This window comes from Aphis gossypii, chromosome X (genome assembly GCF_020184175.1).
Source record: "Aphis gossypii isolate Hap1 chromosome X, ASM2018417v2, whole genome shotgun sequence".
NCBI classification, from domain to species: Eukaryota; Metazoa; Arthropoda; class Insecta; order Hemiptera; family Aphididae; genus Aphis; species Aphis gossypii.
In genome coordinates, this window is record NC_065533.1 from 807605 (window position 1) to 820798 (window position 13194).

A 13194-nucleotide genomic window follows, 5' to 3' on the forward strand; every position below is an offset into this window, starting at 1 on the left:
GGTAAAGCACGATTCCGTACGTTTTACCTTTTTGGGAACACGATTCCGTACGATTTTGTTCAAACAATAGATTGTCAAAAAGGCCCCAAAAACAACACGATTGCGTACGATTGTCTGTGCAATGTTGCCATTTAATATTGTCAATTCGTGTAAAAAAAATTTAAAAATTTTAAAAATGTAAAAAAAATAATTATATAATACTTGATAAATATCTTATATGTCGCTATTTAATATTAATTATAGTCAATTCGTTTAAAATATAAAATTTATATAATAATAAAAAGATAAAATTATACAATACTTAATAAATATTTTATATCAATTCGTATAAAATATAAAAAATTTTTAAAATTTTAAAAATGTAAAAAAAATAATTATATAATACTTGTTAAATATTTTATACGTCACAATTTAATATTTATAGTCAATTCGTTGTTTAAATTATAAAAAAAATATATATAAAAAAAACTGTAAAATTTCTGTAAAAATCTAAAAAAAAAAAAATTATAATTTAATTCCTTGGTATTTGTTACAAATACTTAATAAATATTTTATTATATTTTTATGAATCAAATATTTTTTGTATTCGTTAATTGTGTGGTCTAAACGTTGTTTGTCGGCTAATGCCATTTTATTGAAACGCCCTTTAGATGCTGATATAATTTTGGTGCAGGTCTCTTCTTGAGTTTCCTTCAGAACTGATATAACCAAATGAATAGAAGGGTGTGGATTATGAAATTGCGCATTGTATGTCCTATGGAAACTCTCCTATCCATTTATTGTACTAACAACAATACAAATATATAAGAAAACAGGTTAGGTTATAGTATCTATACTATGTTACTATGTATAGTTATTTAGTATTATCGAGGATTTTCTGATGGCTCTTGAGCCCAAATTTTTGGCGGAAATAGACAATCATCTTCTACGTACGCATTTAATAAATAATCAGAAAATAAGCATCCTATATCTATATTTGGACATATTGATACAAGTTCAACGAATGCATTTTCAATCTCATGTGGTGGTAGGAATGGCAACCCGAAAAATAGTTTCAACCATTTTCCTAACTTGTCGTCGTTAGTATATGCTGTACGGAGTTGCTGCATAGAATTTATCTGTAAAGTTAATACGTTTAATGTTATAATTTTATAATGTATATATTTATAATATATTTTAAGTATAATTACTTTTCGCCACCAACACTTTCCTAAATGGAATCGACATGCTTGAATTTCAATACTTGGGAATACTTCTCGACATGCTTCATGGGCGCTTATTTCAAAATCTAAATGTATTTTGCGAATAACAAGTTTTTTGAAAATAAGTTTTTCACACAAATCTTGAAGATACAACCACATGTCAATATAGGTTGATTTAGATTTTTCTGGCAAGAAAAAATAAGCCACGGGTATATAAAAGCCATTTCGCAAACAATTAATTGTATAGAGCTGAATATAATATTTTGGTGCATAATTAAAAGTACTATCGGCAAAAAAATCTGATGAATGAACCATACAATTTAGATTTTGTTCTGTAGTAATACAAACGAATAATTTGTGATCGGGCACAAAAACAAATTGGTCACCTTTAAATTTAAGTACATCATTATTATCCATACTTTTAAGTTGTTCAATCGACTCTATTAGAGATTTAAGAAAAGCCGGATATATTTGTCGTCGTTTGTCGTACATGGCTTTTCTGATTGACCGGATATCCCTATGTTCAATTTCTGAATGTACACTATTTACGAGTTCTGTTCGAATTATTTTTATAGGTCGAACAGAAATAGAACCACTTGCTTTGCGTTTACAGTTTTCTCTTATAATTTGTCTTTCAATACTTTGGACTGAATTTTCACTATGATTATGTTCATTTGTCGTTTCGTGGAGTAAATTTCCATTTGTTACAATGCTACAGTAGCACGACTTTTGTATACACAACCATTTTTTAAGACCATCTTTTCGTGTTCGTATAAGCCGATATTTATACAAATTAAGTAACGCAAGTGGTTTTCCTTTTTCATAAATAATAAACTTCACTTCGTTATTGACTTCCATATTATTGACTAAATTAATAAAATTGTATTTGTTTAACGCACCGCACTTTAACACTACACAAAATCACAAAGTTGTCGACTGGTGACTTAGTAAAATGTATAACGTACAACGGTCAACGGGGATACCTAATTAAGATAAGATATGATATGATACATCAAAAAGTTATTTGATAGGTATATATCACTGTTGTACATCAAGTTTATAAATGTTACTAAATAGACGACTGGATTTACAGTCCGATTTTTTATAAATAGAGTTAGATTGTGGTAAATTGACAGTGCTATTTTTCGCTGGAATCAGTAAGTTCACCTAGTACGCCGGGCGCCGGCTCCGGCATACTGTACTTGGAAGAACAAGGCGGCCGGCTGGCAAAATATAACCGTTTGTTGGACCCTTACTTATAGTTAAGTATACGTGAAAACGCCGCGGAATACGCAGCGTACGAAACGCGGCGGAAAACGCCGTGTATAGTCACACATATAGCGGTTGAACCTCAACATGACACGGTCGTACGCGGACCGCGTATTTGTGAACGCATATCAGGCGGTTGCATTTAAAATAAAAAATTTTGAAATTTTTTGGCGGTTCAGCCGCTGCGGCTCAACCGCTATGTGTGGCCCCGGCCTAAGTCAAATAGACAAATCTGGCAACATTGCACTAAACTCTTGGGTACAAAACGTACGGAATCGTGTGTCTTAAAATGAACACGATTCCGTACGCTGATAAGGACCGTACGGAATCGTGTTCTACCCTTACGGTCAATCCCCAGTACCTACTTGTAATTTTACATAGCAGTAAGCTATTTTCAACTTTCTTTTCTGTCATTATTTAATATTTTATTTATTCAAACTTAATAAAACATTTATTTTATTTCAATTAAAACAACAAATGTTTTAATTTACAACATCTACCTTTCTCACAACTCAAACTCAACCAAGGAAGGTGCTACGTCGTTTAAATAATAATTGGTACGTAGTCACAGTGTCCTGCACAGCGATCACTACATCTGCAAGAAACGAGAAAAATCTAGTAACTATTTTTTGTTTTTATATATACCACAGAATATATTCCGTGTATATACCGCACATTTACTACAACTAAGCTGATAATAATAAATAAAGTCCGGATTTGTATGCACTAAAAAAGGCCAAAATAGTATGCATTTATGCATCAAAAAACTTTAAAATATGCTCTTATACCCAAAATATATGCATTTTAATATATATTTTTTAATTTCTTCCATAAATAATAATTTAACAAAATTAGATGAACTTAATTTTTTAATTATAGACATCAACTTTAAACATGTTTTAAATAACAGTAAATATTTAAAAATATATTCAACAAATAAAACAAATACTTTAATTAAGAATAATAAAAAATGAAAAATGTATTAAATCCTCTAATACCATATCTTTGGTACATATTTATGAAAAAAATACAATGTAAAGACATTTTATATAAAAAAAACAATTTAAACCAATAAAAACATAATTTTGTTATTAATGAAAAATATTTTGATAAATAGATACAATGTATGATTTTTAATTTTTATAAAAAGAGTTGACAATAATATATTTTTCCATATGCTCAGGTGTCATATTTGTCCTTCTATCACTCAGTATATGTTTATATAGACTAAACGATCTTTCCACATCTACTGATGTCAGTGGTGCATATTTCATGTTGGCTACGGAGCAAGGGTTGAAGTTTTCTGGAAGTTGTATTTCATTGTTACCTGATATAATTTGTCTAATTTGTTCCATTTCTTGAAACCCTTTATTTTTTTGATGCAATTGAGTTGTTTAGTTTTTATAATAGAACCTTTGTCACCCTGTTTATTTGATAGTTCTGAAATGATATTTTTCATAAATTTGTAATCGCCTGAATGAGTCCAGAAAAGTTAATTTTTATAAATGCTAAATCATTTTTTACTGTAGGCAAATTGAACATTTTCTTACAACTCTCAACACTTGCTGACAAATCATTGTCTAGTTTTTCTACTACAGTTTTAATACCTTCATAGTTATTTGCATTTAATATAACTGCTTCTATCCATGTACCCCATCTTGTAATTACTGGTTCAGGTGGCAATGGCAAACCGGGTAGTGTTTCTTAATAAAGTTGAATACGGGAAGGTGACTTTTAAAAACATTTTTTTACATTGTTAATCAATTTGTTTACATTAGGAAACAATTCTCTAACTTTTTCCGCTACTCTGTTTAACATATGCGCTACACATGTTACGTGAACGATATTTGGGTAAAAGACCTTTAATGAATCTCCTGTTTTGACCATATATGGTGCTGCATCTGATAAAAATAACCGTAGGTTTTCATCGTTTCCCTCTGCAGGCCATAATATTTTTAAGCTGTCATTAATGAACTGAGATATTGTAGAATGATTGGTTTTAGGCAGTTCTTTACATGCTAAAAGATAGGGTTGACTTGGTGTATCATGTTTTAAAACGCCAACTATTAAATTTGCTATGTAGCGGCCGTTTGTATCAGTTGTTTCGTCAACAGCAATCCAAATATCTGAGTTGCCAATAACTTCTCTGACTGCAATAATAACATTATCATAACATGGACCAAGATAATTTTTCCTTAATGTACTCTCGTCAGGAATATGCTTACCTGTATACTTCTCCAAAAAATTCTTGAATTCGGGAATTTGAAGTTTATTCCAAGGTATATTAGATACTACCAAAGCTGCACAAAGATCCTCATTGAAAACGTTACCGGATTTCGGTTTTGCATCCAATACAAATAATTGTTTTTTTTTTTCATTTCCTCTACGTTTTAGAGCACTATTATGTAAAGCGGTATCAACGTGTTGTTTTAATTGAAATTTTTTTGAGCACACAATTTTTTTGTCACACAATTGACAAAATACTACAGCGCCGTCCGTGGTAAAAATAGTTTCGTCTGTTGTATTATAAAGAGCAATCCAGTTTTTTATTAAAGTTGGAACAGTGCTTCGACTTTTTGGCATTTTAAAACGTATAAATTGTTATGAAATAAAAATTTTAATTTATAAATTCACGGAACGCGGATCACGAATGATATATGGGCATTGGGCACTAGTGCACAATTGACTGACGATTATGCCCGACAACGGCAACGCGACAACACTACGCGGTGTGTTTACAAAAAATAAGTCTAATAATAAAACCAGTATTGTTGCCGATGACCGTGTTGTGACTTGTGATAAACGAGATATAATTTTAACATTAACTGTCCAAAAATATAACATACGGAGAATAACATTTATTTCCCAACAATACGTTATGAACTAATAATAATTTCTACGAGGAAATTGAAACAAAATAATTGGCTTAATAAGCTTTTATACAAAATATGCTTGAATATGCAAAAAATTTCAAATATGCAGTCACTTCTAAAATATACATTTATATGCAAAATAAAATTTTTTCTATGCATTATCTGTTACACAAATCGTCCACATTTCTTACTCCCATCGAAATGCATACACTCATTACAAGTATGTAAATGCATACAAATCCGGACTCTAATAATAAATAATAATAACTATAATAAAGTGTATAAGACGTAACAACACAAAATATTGTTTACGATGTATCTGTGTATATGTGGTTTGGAAAAAAATTATTAAAATATTTATTTTTTTTTTTTAAAAATGTGAAGATATAAAATTATACATATTATTATTATTATAAATGACATACTTTTAAATGTTGTACTACACACTAATCTTTTCGTACTATTCAAAATGTCTCGTACTATACTCAATTTTAGGGCTGGTACAAATTACATATTTCATTTCGTTTTCTGACGTGGCGTAAAAAAATACTAAAAGTAATTTATTTATGTAACGCAAATACATGTTATATTTTTGATACAAATTACATATGTATTTAAATGTACCTATTTGTGGTGCAAATTATACAAAATACCATTTCCTAAACCATTATTAAATGGAATCATTTTTATAGTGGAAAATTATAATAGTCAACCGATTCAAATAATAAAACTTAAATTCTACATAATAATAGTAAATATTTAATTTAAAGCTAGTTAATAGTAGTAAAGTAATAGTATTAATAAGTACTTACATTTCTGTTAGCGTGGAGTCAACGTATATGGAAAAAATGATTTATGGCAGGCTGATTTGGTTGAAATGATACCGTATTCAAAGAAAAATAAAGGTTACAAGTATATTTTATGCGTGATAGACTGCTTTACTAAATTTGCGTGGGCCGTGCCATTAAAATCAAAAAGTGGGAAAGAAGTCACAAACGCAATGTCTAAAATATTAATAGATCGCTCGCCTAAATTCTTACAAATCGATAATGGCAAAGAATTTTACAACACTACTTTCGACGCATTGATGGACAAATATAATATACACAAATATTCAACGTTTAGCATAATGAAAGCTTGTATTGTCGAACGATTTAATCGTACTTTAAAAGAAAAAATGTTTAGAGAGTTTACAGCGCGTGGCTCACACGAATGGATTCCGATTTTACCGTTGCTGCTTAGCGAATATAATAACTCAAAACATAGAACTATAGGGATGACGCCAGTACAAGCAGATGCTGAACCAAAGTCAGTGGTATTAAGACAGCATATAATTAACAAAGAAAAAATTAAATTCAATGTTGGTGATAACGTTCGTATCAGTACACAGAAAGGAGTGTTTACAAAAGGTTATTTACCCAATTGGTCTACGGAAATATTCAAAATTAACAAAATAAATAAAACATTACCAGTCACTTATCAGTTACAAGATTACATGGGTAAACCAATAGCTGGTTGTTTTTACTCTTGTGAAATTCATAAAACCAAACATCCAAACGAATATCTGATCGAAAAAATTATAAGTAAAAAACAAAATAAAATGCTTGTCAAGTGGCTTGGATTTGATTACACGCATAATAGTTGGATAAATACATGTGACGTTAAAATATAGTGTCAGTCTTTTTATAACTATGAACGTGTTTGGAGGTTCTCAAGCTGGTGATACTAAAAAAATTATTTCAGATATTCAGACAAGTTACAAAACAATACAAAATGAAATAAAACTTCAGCAGAAAGAAATTGATTCTTTAAAAAGTAATATTACCCATCTACTATCGTTGGAAATTCGCGTGTCAGAGCTGTTTAATAATTATTTAGAAACTAATAGGTACACAGCAGTCTTTTATAATTCATACAATAGACAGTGTAAAAACCGAAATAGATCGCATAACAAGAATATTTGATGAAAGTTCTTTACCGAATCATGGATCATATATTTCGGATTTAAATTCCCGTTTGAAAATCATCGAAGAAAATTATATTAAAAAAAATTAATTTTTCTTTTCATACATTATACTTACTAAATATAATTTTAATTATGAATGTGTTTGGTGGTTCTCAAGCTGGCGAAACTAAAAAAAAAACTATTTTTAAACTCGAAGACTGTAAAAATAATTAAATTAGAATTAAATGAAAAAATTGTTAAAATTGAAAATAACACTAAAACTCAAGTTATTGAATTAAAATTATTAGCTATTGAACAATTAACCGAAAAATTAAAATTTAAAGTATCTGATCTGGAAGATAATGACAAGTATATGAAATCTAAAATATCAGACCTTAAGGAAAGTCATACAGAAAATACGGATCCTAAATAATTAGACACATGGAAACACTGGATTTATCTTCAAAAAGACATCAAAACTAACAAGTAGCTGGAACATAATTATTTCTTACAATTTATGATGTAATAATGTATATTTATTTATTTATTTATTTTTTTTTTTTAATAAACTTAATAATATTATAATTTAATATTGTTTTACTTTTATGCTTACCTAATATATACTTATACTACCATTTACATAAGTTATAAATATCTAGTACAAATTAACATTTACAACCATTTGTCACATAATAAACTAAAAACAAAACAAAAACAAAAAAAAAAAAAAAAAAAAATCTACAATTTTATAACAGAGTATTTTCAATTTTAAAATATTTAAAACTTAATTACAAAAACAATGATATAAAAAAAAAAAACAATTGTTATAACATTAATATCCTGCATCATCTATCATTGCTACTAGCTCAGCTTCTATTCTTTCAAGTTCTTCAATTTCCCTACAAAAAAAAAAAAAAAAAATCAAAAATAATTAAACAAAGTTAAATTAAAAAAAAAAAATATATTTATTTTAAACGTACTGTATCTTGTAGTGGCCATGCGCATAGGTATGTATATTATCTTCTAGCACTACTCTTTTGTCATCAAAACAATTATAGGTCATTTTATTGGTGGTAAGTGTAACTAATTGGTGACGAAATGATCGGATGGATACATTTTGCTGCCTACATGTTTCCAAATCTAGTTCGCCAAACAAACATCGTCGATGGTGATCGAATGTCATGTGGTTTTTCTCGAATACCTTTAGCTTTTATTTTTTCTTCACCATTGATTTTGTAGGCATAAGATTTGGCCCTCAGAGCGCAAAACTCCGTAATAATCAGCCCATCAGTTTCATCAGAAAAAAATCCTGGTATTTTTCTACGTTCAGCGATGTAACATGGATGGGTTGTGGGGAGATTTGATGTATCCATCCTATCCAACAATATTGGGTTATTCACTAAATCGTTATAAAAATTGTCGGTCATTATATGGTATACCAGCGAATCTAAAATAATTATATTAATTATTAACAGTATAATACAATTAGTATTGTTAGTTTATTAATTTACCGGTGTCGGTGTACATGAGATTAGCTTTATTTCCATACTGTTTCCGAATGACATTATAGTGGTAATCGTACATTAAAGTTTTAGATATATCTAATACTGCAAGACCTGTAAAAATAATTAATAAAAAAAAATGAAGCTATCGTCTTCGTAGTTATTTACTTACCAATATAAATAGGTTTATCAAAAGTAATAACTTTATTTTCTAATGATACCGCTGACAGTGTTTCATTATACGCCGTAGCATATTTAAATGTTGTCAAATTAATAAGTTTTTGTATTCTATTTTCACTCGACACCAATTCCATTTTTATTCTACGTCGTACTTGTTCCATAGTTTTCCCTAAAAAAAAAAATAATAATAATAATAATAATAAAAGAAAAGAAAAATTATTTTAATGTCAATAATTGTTTAATTGTGTTTTATTTTTATATAATCGCCGTATTGTTAGGCGTTTACCTATTTATTGTTATAATTCATGTTCATTACTACTAATTGTGTTGTACTATTGGGCTCTTATAGCCCGTTCACATTTAAATAAATAAATAAATAAATAAATAATATAATCACCAAAAATACTATTATTCATCAGTTTGAAAAAATCCTTCTCGAAGTCATTCAACGCTTTTTTTCGCATTTCAGTATTCAAATTTATATAATCAGCTAACCACGCCGATTGGTTAAATTGAAGAACTCTATTCACCTATAATAGTAATGATAATAATAATAAATATATATATATATATATGTTATATTGTATCATAATATTTACTTTTTCGACTATCAACCCATTAGCTATTGCTTGCTGTAGACTGCGATAATGAACTATATAATTCTTTTTCGTTTTAAAGGTCGCCATCAACTTATTCATTTTTGATCATTTCGGAATAGAATTCTGAGGCAAAAACGGTAAGTCGTTATGCTCATCATGCAAGTTTTGTGGATATATCAACATCATATATTCGTCCTATCGGCGATGGATCAGCGAGATCGTTTATTCCTTCTAGTGAAGGTTTAACATACTTAAATCCTCCGTAAGGAATGTATTCAGACATTGCCCAACCATATAAATTATTACCTGAAAAAAAAAAAACCATTTAAAAAAAATAATGTATATATACATATAATATTTATACTTACAATCTTGATATACAATCCATGATTTCTCTTCCGCTGCGTCGTAATTTAAAGTTTCTTCATTATTCGCTTTAGCGTACCGTTTGCTCGCTTGAACTAATCCCCCTCGTATACCTATAGGAAAAGTTAAATTCCAATTATTAAAAAAAAAAAAAAAAAAAACTTACCATTTTCTATCATCAATAGCATATCGTAGTTAAAATAGCTCCAATTTTATAGATGTGTGTTTAAGCATGCAGTCAAAACTGAATCCAGGTGCTGTATAGTAAAATGCTGGATCCAGATTATATGTTTTTAAACACAGATCACGAAAATTTTCAAATACATCTGACAACAAGAGGATATCGATTTTTAAATATAAGTCTGAATACTCGCCAAGCGTCTGGCAACCAAAGTGGTTCCATACGTTTTTTGCGTGTTCATATCCTTCATCGTTAACTTCAGACTCTGTAAGAGTACTGTAAAAATCTTCTTTTTCAGGTAAAGTAACGATATCTAACTTTTCCCATCGGTCTGTGTACTCGTATCGATAAACACCTTTACGTGTTACGAGTGGCATATCGACGGTGGAAAAATGTTTAGCTGTCTCTCTAAACTTATCGTATCCTGTTGTCATCAGATTATTTGCGAGTGATGATAAGCTTGACGCCATAAACTTTATTGTATCAACGAATCTTATTGTGAACGTATTACTTATATATTTAGAAAATGAAATATATTTTTCTTCGGTATTTGGGATTACATCAATTGTTTTTGTGTCATATCCGAGTTCCGTTAAAATGAAATGCGCATCGTAACTTGACAGATTATGAAAAAAACAAGGCACACATTTGGGTTGCTGTAAGGTTATATTGCATTTATAGCATAACGATTAGGACAGAACCTTCCGATAAGGTGACAATGATCTCGGACTTTCTCTACTGAATTGAAACTCTGTTTACAGAAATTACAGTGCGTGTTAGCATTATGTCTACGCGTATCATCGTCACTCATAGTGATTGGTACATTTGTTTTTAGTAGTTGTTCAATTTTTCGAGAAACTTCAACAATACTTTCAACAAAATGTTTTGCGACATCCTGTTCGCCAATGTTGCCACGATAGATGACCGGTGAGGTAGGAATATTAAATGCAATAACTAAATCTAGCGGTACATCATCTGATACCTTAACAACAAACCCATAGCTCATAGGTTTATGATGCTGTATTATTTTAGAATTTATACCTTTATTTTCGTTGGTTTTGAAAAGCAACGCCTCGAAGTCAGCATAGATCGTGAATGGATGACGATTCGCATTTTCCCATGATTTAAATTGAAGTGTTGTGCCGACATCAGGCATTTTGGGAAGTATCGGCTTGTGCGATCCACATATCAATCGATGTTGTTCGAGTGCTAACTGGCCATTTAGTTTGTATTTTAAATTTTGTTGATCAAAAGAAGTAAAACATCGTTTGCAGAAATAAACCGCATGACCATGCAATGTTGATTGTGACCGTATTAAGCGAGAAAAATTTGATATGTACACATAGTGGCTCTTTTCCCCGTCATTAAATAAAATTATATCAAAGTGATCAGTTTTCTCGTCATCTACAACTCTTAATGGGAAAATGTGGTAATTTTTACATTTTGGTGTAGATTGATCTATTTTTTTAATACCATAAAGATTTACAGACACATTATTATTATTTTTTTCAAAAATCTTGATCTCGTCCCACGGAGTTGGATATGACAATCCTTCAAAATTATATTTATTTTCATGACGATAATAATTATTTCCGACACGATGTTTATTGGAACCCGTAACATGTTTTGCCAAAATGGACCATTTAAAACACTGCTGGTCGCTATTTTGAGGGTTAATTGTTGCTCGTTTCTTTTCAATATATGTAGGTAGTTTTATATAAGACGAACCACCAATGGCAAAATTGTTTATCCCACCATTATCATTGTAATCTTCGTTATTATCTTCATTATTATCAATATCATCAATATCATCGCCACCTCCATTATTATCATTATTATCAATATCATCGCCACCTCCATTATTATCATTATTATCAATATCATCGCCACCTCTATTATTATCAATATTATCACCACCTCCATTATTATTATTATTGTCATCCTCATCATTATCATCTCTAATTATGGGTAATCTAATGTCAAGTATGTCACCGGTGGGTGTATACTTATATACTGTTAATAATAAGCCATCGATACATTGAAACACATAACCAGATCCTTTACCTAAATATACTTCTTCCTCATTCAACAATGCCGTAAACGAATGTTCTATTAAATTATTTATTTCCGAATCATTAAAAATTGGTTTTGCAGATGTTTTAAATGATCTGTTTTCCATCGAATTTTCTAAATGAGGTATATTATAGGTCGCCTCTAACTTTAGGTTGAATTTAATTGGATTAACAGATACATTTTTTTTTAATAAGTCTACAAGACCAGATTTTAATGTTTCGAAAAATGATTTATAAGTTCTAACGTTTCCGGAATTTTTGGCATAGTACCAAACAATTTTTCTATTAAATGCCGATTTAATCTCCTTAAAACCTAAACCTTTAATCATATTCATACGAGCCCTTTTCACTTTAACACACGACGCGTTACCCCCTCACATGTTGGCGTTTACTTCCTACAATTATTATAAAAGAATCTAAAGATTTAAAAAAAAGAAAAAAGAAAAAAGTTTTAAATTAACGAAACCCCGCTTATAATATTAAGATAAATCTTACCTTGATTTTCACATAGCCCGACATTTTCAACAATATCCAACACTTCAGCACATAACGCATCACTGGTATCGTCGCCCCATTGTTCGTTCTCCCCAAATGTAAAATTATTTTGACTGAATTGATGAGTACTTGATCATCCAGCTGGTATATCTGGCACAAATATCTGTGGCGCGATTTCAATTTCCTCATGCGAAGGCTGACGATTGTTTATTGGTGTGTCGAGTACAGGCGGAGCGGTCACATTATTTTGAACGGACTGATGGGTATTTGATCGTCCAGCTGGTATATCTGGCACAAATATCTGTGGCGCGATTTCAATTTCCTCATGTGAAGGCTGTCGATTGTTTATTGGTGTGTCGGGTACAGGCGGAGCGGTCGCTATCTCAACACGTCTTATTAATGGTTGAGCATGAGCAACACCTTGAAAAAAATAATTGATAATGAATATTTAATATATTTTAATTAAAAATAATGAAATATTATATACATACTATGCACGTTTTTCATATG

At 30.0% G+C, this 13194-nt stretch overlaps 1 pseudogene; it reads right to left on the minus strand.

Moving 5' to 3' along the window:
- Positions 1 to 525: 525 nt before the first annotated feature.
- On the minus strand, positions 526 to 2060 carry LOC114127747 (uncharacterized; annotated as a pseudogene).
- Between the last annotated feature and the right edge of the window lie 11134 nt (positions 2061 to 13194).